This window comes from Rutidosis leptorrhynchoides, chromosome 3, assembly GCF_046630445.1.
Source record: "Rutidosis leptorrhynchoides isolate AG116_Rl617_1_P2 chromosome 3, CSIRO_AGI_Rlap_v1, whole genome shotgun sequence".
Classification (NCBI taxonomy): Eukaryota; Viridiplantae; Streptophyta; class Magnoliopsida; order Asterales; family Asteraceae; genus Rutidosis; species Rutidosis leptorrhynchoides.
Genome location: NC_092335.1, coordinates 248,731,851 through 248,740,437, shown reverse-complemented (window position 1 = coordinate 248,740,437; position 8,587 = coordinate 248,731,851).

Below are 8,587 nucleotides of genomic sequence, written 5' to 3'. Positions count from 1 at the left end.
AACTTTAACAATGTTATTAAAACTTTTTATTTTAGTAATCATAATTATTTTAATAATAATAATATAGATAATACTGATAATAACAATAATGGTAGTTTTAATGATAGTAAAATAATAATTTTAATAAAAATGATAATAATGTTAACAATTTTTAATAATAACGATACTATTAATGATAATAATAATAATAATAATAATAATAATAATAATAATAATAATAATAATAATAATAATAATAATAATAATAATAATAATAATAATAATAATAATAATAATAATGATAATGATAATGATAATATTTATAATAATACTTATGTTACTAATAATAATAATAGTACCATAAATGATACTAATACTAATATTTATGAAAACAATAATAATTTATATTATTTTTATAATAATTATATTAATAATAAACATAATCATAAAAATGATAATTATACTAATGATAATAATGATTTTAATACTTTTAAGTATGGTGATAATAATAATAATTATAATACTACTAATAGCAATAATAATAACAATCATAATAATAATAATAATAATAATTATGATCATTATAATTAATAATTACTAATAATAATAAGGATAGAAATAAAATAAAAGAGTATACCCTTTCCAAGCTTCTTCTAAAAAGAAATGCCCCAGACCGGGCTTGAACCCAAGACTTCTCGCTCACCCAGCACACTCCTAAACCCTTCAGCTATTTCTATTTTCTGGAATTTATATCACCCTAAGAATATATATTCTGTTTATTTTTGTTTTTCTTCTTTAAAAAAAAAGAACTAACCACCCGTATTCCGCTCTCATGTTCAAACATCTCGGCCCAGTATAAATATTATCTCGGCCCAATAGCAATCTTCCTAAGCCCAAGTTCAACTAGCCCAAACTTAATAAGTTTCAATAAGCCAAAATAAATAAAAAAATATACGATGTTGGTTCAGGAACTTGACATCGAATCTTCATAATCATCATGCCATCATTGATTCATCATTCATCATATTTGGTCTATCATTATCATCGTATCATTATCACGATCATCATCATCATGTATTATTATCATTAACATCAACTCGTTCTTTGTCGCCTTCATTAATCGTCACCATCAGATCGTTAACATCATCAACTAACCCTCACCATCTAATAATCATTCTTCCATCATTATTTAAGAAGACAGAAGCCGAAACAGTAAGTTGATTAATGGTGTTGGGTTTCGATGAGTGGCGGTTTGGGTTGAACAAAATATAGCAGCAGCACACTAGCAGAAGCATTCAACAATGAAGAGTGTTCGAATAATAACAGGTGTGTTGGTTTCGGTTTTGCAGCAGGTTTGTTTTCGTTGTTCATTGAAACAGAAACCATGACTGTAGCAGTCACCTTTCACCATCATATCGAATCACCATCGTTGCAACATGATTATCATCTTCATCGTCCTAATCATCATCTTCTTCGTTACATCATCATGTACACCACCATCATAATTAAGATCACGCATCATCGTCATAATCATCATCCACTGTTCATCGTCACTTTACCATCATTTCTACTGTTTAGAAACGGAAATAGAATAGCTACAATAGCAGCGGTTCACGACAGGAAGAAGTAAAATTAACGATGATGATAGTGGTGGTTTGGTTGGTGTTCACCGTTACATAATAAATAATAGGAGCAGCAGTAGTAAAACACGTTGAGTTGTTATGGTTGCTTGACTGATGACCGTTGGGTGTTGGAGATTGTCATAAAGACAGAAGTATAGCTATAGCAGCAACAAGCAATCGTATGTCAGTTAGTAAATGGGTTTGTGATGGTTGTTGTTCCGGTGGTTCATGATCAAATTTAAGGGACAGAAAGAGAGAGATGAGTAATGTGTTGCGAGTAGGGTACGAAATACTATTATATTTTACTACAAAATACGACGAAATATTACACAAGTTTTATTAATTTAACGGATGAGTATACCTAAACCTTGCTACAACACTATAGGCAGTGTACCTAATCGTATAGTAGTATAGTTTTTAGTAAGTCCGGTTCGTTCCATAGGGAGACGACTTATTTTACACTATATTTTTAAACAATTATATTTGTACAAAATATATATAATTATATATAATAATATATAAAAGGGGGGTTTACCGTTTAATGACCGGTTTGTCGATTTTATATTTTAAGCGAAGCGTAAAGTAAATTTAATTATCAAAATAAAATAAATAACAAAAAAAAATATAAATGACGAATAATTAAAGGTGCGATGAAATATAAAATAAAATAATTATGCTTATTTAAACTTCCGTAATCATGATGTTTGACGCGTTGATTTTAGTTTTATGCCCATGGGTTAATTATCCTTTGTCCTGGATTATTTAATATGTCCGTCTGGTTTTTGTCCATAACAGTCCATCAGTCATAAATATAAAGTGCAAGTGTCCTCGTCAAATTATTCTTATACCCGAAGTCAAATATTCCAACTAATTGGGGACTTAAACTGTAACAAGGTTTTATTACTTTGTTTAATAATTACACCAGGATATTGACTGCTTGTAATCCAAGGTTTTAATACGTTATTAACAATTATGCCAAGTGTCCTTGTACATAATTTCACCCCTGTTTTAATAATTCCATAGACTATTAATCCATTCCCGTATCTGGTTAAATGAACGATTATTCGTACATATAAATACCCCGCCCATCGTGTCCGATCGAGTGTAAATGGTTATTTATAGGTACGTCCAATTGTAAATCTTTATATTAAAATTAATAAACTATCATTTAGTTAAACAAATATAAAGCCCATTAATAGCCCATAGTCTAATTTCCACAAGTGTCGTTCTTTTGTCCAAACTCCAATTATGGTACAAAGCCCAATTACCCAATTTTTAATATTTTAGCCCAACATCATGATTACTTTGATTTAAATAAGCATAATGATAACTTAGTTACAAGACATTAATTTAAAAAGGAGAACATAACTTACATTGAGTATTAATCGCGTAGCTTTACACGGACAGAATTTCAACTTTAAAACCCGTAAAATAACTTTTACATAACTCAAACTAACTAATATAAAACTACCCTATACTATATATTATATATATATATATATATATATATATATATATATATATATATATATATATATATATATATATATATATATATATATATATGTTTTTTACTCGTCGAATTCGTTGGTTATTTATAGATGTGGCCAGGATTTTGGCCCCATGCGATCGCATGGCTTTTTGCCTTCCAGGCCATGCGATCGCATGACCAGCTGGATCCAGCCACATTTGCTTGTTTTCTTCTTTGTCGACATAATATATAAATATATATAATATATATAATTTATATAATTATATATATATTATATTATATTCTTGTGCATAGTAGACTCATAATTTTTGGTTCGTTGCGTCGCGCGTTGATAGTTGGCTCGGGTACCGGTTCCGGATTTTCGAACGTCCTTTCGTATAATTTAATATCTTGTACTTTGCATTTCGCGATTTGTAACTTTGCACAAAAATTATTTTCCTTAACTTCCAAAATCCGTGCGAGTCTTTTACTCACTTTTTAGTGGCACTTTTGAGTGCACTATGGCTTTAGTGGCACTTTTCCAGCTTTAGTGGCACTTTTTCTCCAATTCTTTAATCTTCATGCTTTTCGTTTCGTAACTTGTACTCTTGTCAATTTTAGACATTTCTCATCATTAAATTGAACCACTTGGATTGTATCTTGTACATTTGAGCTTTTTGGACATTTGCGTCTTCAATTCTTCGTTTTCGCCTTTTGTATTCGCACTTATTTAATATAAACGATTACAACTTAAAATAGGACAATTACAACTAAATAATTTACATATTGGGAGGATATTGCTGCAAAATATATATTCATTTGGAGCACTATCAAATATCCCCACACTTGAACGTTGCTTGTCCTCAAGCAATACAGAACTTGAAATTAAATCACACGAATCACTTCTTTATTCTTCACACTTTATACATCAGTGATTTTGATACGGCGGTATAAACAATGATAGTAATGATGTGGTTTACAGTCCCACATGACTATGAAAATTTAGATCCTTTAAGGAAATTGGATCTTTATGAAAACATTTGATCTTTTTGAAAATTTATTCTAGCTTTTATCCTAGATAAGTTTTCCGGAATAACCCTTCACCGGTGTTTGTAAAATATTTTTGTGCGTTTTGTGGGTTTCAGATTTTAAAATTTTAGCTCAAAACTTATGGTTTTGTGTCACCCACTTGCTAACCTTGTATTAGGAAATCAACACGTCCAGTATACTTGCTCCGTATATTACCTTTCGGTAAACTACCTTCCGGTTGTAAAGGAAAGCGTTGAACAAGCAACTGTTAGGGCGATGTCTAATGACATGCAGATGTTCATGGTCTACAACGTGTCGGATGCAATTACTATCCTTTGTAGGAGCAATAGTAAAGATCACCCTATAATTTTTTTTTCGGTCTGGCACAAGGTCCTGTCTTCGACCATGCTATGCAACCACCATTCTTACGGTTGACACCCGAATTGGTTCAGGTGACCTAATGAATTCCAAGTGAATTCCTAGGATTTTACGTTCAATGGTAATGAACGCATTGAAAATGGGTTTTCAGAAAACAAATCGGTTTTAATTTGATCAAAATATTTTCTCGTTCAAGCTCGAGTTTAGATATCATTGAATTCCATGAGTTTGTAATTCTCAATCTTTAAGGTCAATCTCTAGGATTGAGTAATATCAGTCTTAAAAGCTGATTTTTGATCTTTTAAGGAGATTATCCTTTCTGGGGGTCTGATTCATTAGTCTTATCCAGCTAATTTGCACGGTGTCCTCCCCATTTTACGAGACAGATCCTCTCATGGTTAGGATAAGTCTGACCACTTGGCGACCCTGTTTGATGCTGAGGTCCGTGGATTTCCTGCTGATTTTAGAGATGACTTTTCTAGATTTTTCGTCAACCTACAGCTGGTCTGGACGACAACTTCTTGACCTAAATCAAGAAGCGCGTGTCTTTTTCGGAAGACTTTACTTCCTTTTAATGATGGAATTGATTCATCGTGTAGATCCATCTTTTCTTTCAAAAGTATTACAATAAATCGGGTAAAACAGTTAATTTAGTCCAAAACAAAAGCACCTGCAATAAACTTTATAGAAACATGTGATAGATAGTTTTTAATTGAATAACTTGGTACATTCTCCCCACACTTAGCTATTTTCATGCGTCTTTTTATATCTTAATAAATAAATTCAAGCGTTTTAGTTGTTTCTCAATTTATGTCATTTCCGAGGTAACAATAATTTCGGCATTAACACCTAGTTTTATCGTTCATAATTATGTATAAACATGATTTTTAATTCATTTAGTTGAAAATTTTTCAAATTTTCATAAAATTTAGAAAATAAGCCAAGTATAAACCCGAGAGAATTTATAACCCTTTCCCACACTTGAGATCATGCAATGCCCTCATTTGCATGAAATCAGACTCTAATTATAAATTCATGAGGGTGATTATTGTAGAAAAGTGATTAATAATACCCAGTTTGTAATTACAAAGCTCACCGAATGATAGATGGTGCACCTCATCGTTCATTCCTTCTTGTTTTATCACACATATTTTTCTTCAAAAACGGTTGCTTTTCTGAACTGTTTGCTAATTTTTGAAAATGCGTCTTTTACCCTAATCGTGCATTTTTATTAACGAGTTATGCACTAACCCGAACCCCTAATTTAACGTTAAGTGGGGTTAGACTTCCCCACACTTAGCTGACGACATGTGAAGTTGGTAGAATAAGTTCCACGAATTAGAATAGTGAGCCAGTTATTTACATCTCGGGTGGTGTATAATATATCAATGGGTTTAAAGTTTAGAACCACCTGATCGTCACTACTTAATTCTTTTTTTAGTGTAGCTTTTAGTAAATGGAAATGTCTCTTTTCTGGTTCTTGGTCAAATGGATCGATATACACCGACATACTTATTTCTATAGGGTGGACAATTCCTAAAATTTCTTTCCGTTCATTCTCGGGATCAAAGGTTTCACCTCTATTACCCAATTGGGTGAAATCCGAGGTGTCATTATCTATTACAGCTCGTAGTTCATCTTCAATAGATGACTCGTCTATTGAGAATATTGGATTGGAAGGTTGTGGAATGGTGAATTTCGGGATCGAAGCAAATTCTTCTTCATTAATGGTACTTATCGGTCCCACCACTTTGGTCTCGGGAGTAAAATTTTCAACGTTATCGTTTTCCCAAGAGTACCAATTTGTCACCCTTACTTCTTCTTCATTTATTGATTGATTGATGATTTCGTTGGTAGAGGCTAATGTGTCGATATGTTGTGAAATTGGTAAAGCTGAATAAAAAGTATCATCGGGATAATTGGTGATTTCGGAGCTCTCGAATTCATCAAAATTCGATGATATGAGATTTTCTTGCACAATACTCCTCAGATCAACAGGTGTGTAATCTGATAGAGTTTCAGCTTGCCGATTTACAAACTCTCTCATTTGTTCATTTTGAGCATCGAGTTCTTCGAGTTTGATTTTCATATAATCTAAAGAATTTTCAGGCACATAATTTTCCTCATCTTCTGGTTGTTGAGTTTGGATATATTCTTGGGAATAATCCCAATTTGAATTGTATTCTTCATAATCATTCCATTCAGGTTCCATGGGTGCATAATTTTCCATAGGAACGTAATAATAACATTCCCATGTTGAGTGATAATCTCCACAGATTTCACAACCAGTTATTGTTTTGTCATTCGTGATCCAAGATTGACCGAACGAATTGTCATCAACACTCGGTTGAGAGTATTGATTTCGTATGTCGTAAAGAGTTTCCAAAATATCTTCGAGACTTTTCATAATGCGCTTATTACCAAATTTTAATTATCCTATTAGTTATAAATATAAAAATTATATAAGTTATCAAATTAATAGACTTTTCTGCTTTTGCCCACGTTTCGAATAGCCAATAGATGCAGCAGGGAGCCAGAACCCTTTAAATCGGAAGCTCACAACTCAGCCACTAACAAATCCAACTATTACTACGAAGCAGAAAATTTGGATGTCTATCAATTTAACCGCTTAAAATAATTTTTCATTTTGAATTATTAGAGAAGAAATAGAGAAAATTCTAAGTCCTAAAAACTAGAATGGCGAGAAATAAGAAAGAAAAAGAGCGCGTCGAAAAATGTTGAAAAATAAAAATAAGAAAATAGCGCGTCGTAACTTAAAAGTCTAAAAATTAAATCTAAAAAGTTACGCCTAAAGGTATTAAAGCTTAAAGGAATTCTATATCCAAAACGGCAATAACTTAATTAGGCACTAAGATCTAAAAACGGCGTCGCAAAATTCTAAAGCATCTAAATCTTAGTCTAAAGAAAAAGCACTTAAGGGATTTTACGGCAATGCCTAAAAATCTAGAAGTAAAAATAACTACGGCAAAAACTAAGTTTAAAACTAAGTACGAGCGATAAAATACAAATATTACGCTAAAACAAACAAAAAGATACAAAATATAAAAATAATCTTAAAGTTGTAAAAAGTACAATTTTTATAAAAATATTATTTTTATATTATTATTTTTATAAAAGTATTAATTTTATAATTTATAAAACTAATTAAACTTAAAAATACAAATTAAATAAATAAAACTAAAGTAATTAATATTAATTAACTAATAAACCCTAATTAGGGTTTTAATAATAATAATTAAAATATACTCCGTAATTAATGCAGTTGCAGAGTCAAACCTGGCGTGTCAGTTGGCTTCATGCGATCGCATGGTTTTACGGCACCCGGCTCATGCGATCGCATGGGTCTGGGTTCCAGTTTTTTTTTTTTTTTAATTTTATATTGTTTTTCTAAAAATGAAATATAAATATATGTATACAAAAATATATTAAAAATATAGCGTTTCGCCGAGTCCCTGGCAGCGGTGCCAAAAACTTAATGTGTTGCGAGTAGGGTACGAAATACTATTATATTTTACTACAAAATACGACGAAATATTACACAAGTTTTATTAATTTAACGGATGGGTATACCTAAACCTTGCTACAACACTATAGGCAGTGTACCTAATCGTAGAGTAATATAGTTTTTAGTAAGTCGGGTTCGTTCCACAGGGAGACGACTTATTTTACACTATATTTTTACACAATTATATTTGTACAAAATATATATAATTATATATAATAATATATAAAAGGGGGGTTTACCGTTTAATGACCGGTTTGTCGATTTTATATTTTAAGCGAAGCGTAAAGTAAATTTAATTAACAAAATGAAATAAATAACAAAAAAAATATAAATGACGAATAATTAAAGGTGCGATGAAATATAAAATAAAATAATTATGCTTATTTAAACTTCCGTAATCATGATGTTTGACGCGTTGATTTTAGTTTTATGCCCATGGGTTAATTGTCCTTTGTCCTGGATTATTTAATATGTCCGTCTGGTTTTTGTCAATAACAGTCCATCAGTCATAAATATAAAGTGCGAGTGTCCTCGTCAAATTATTCTTATACCCGAAGTCAAATATTCTAACTAATTGGGGAC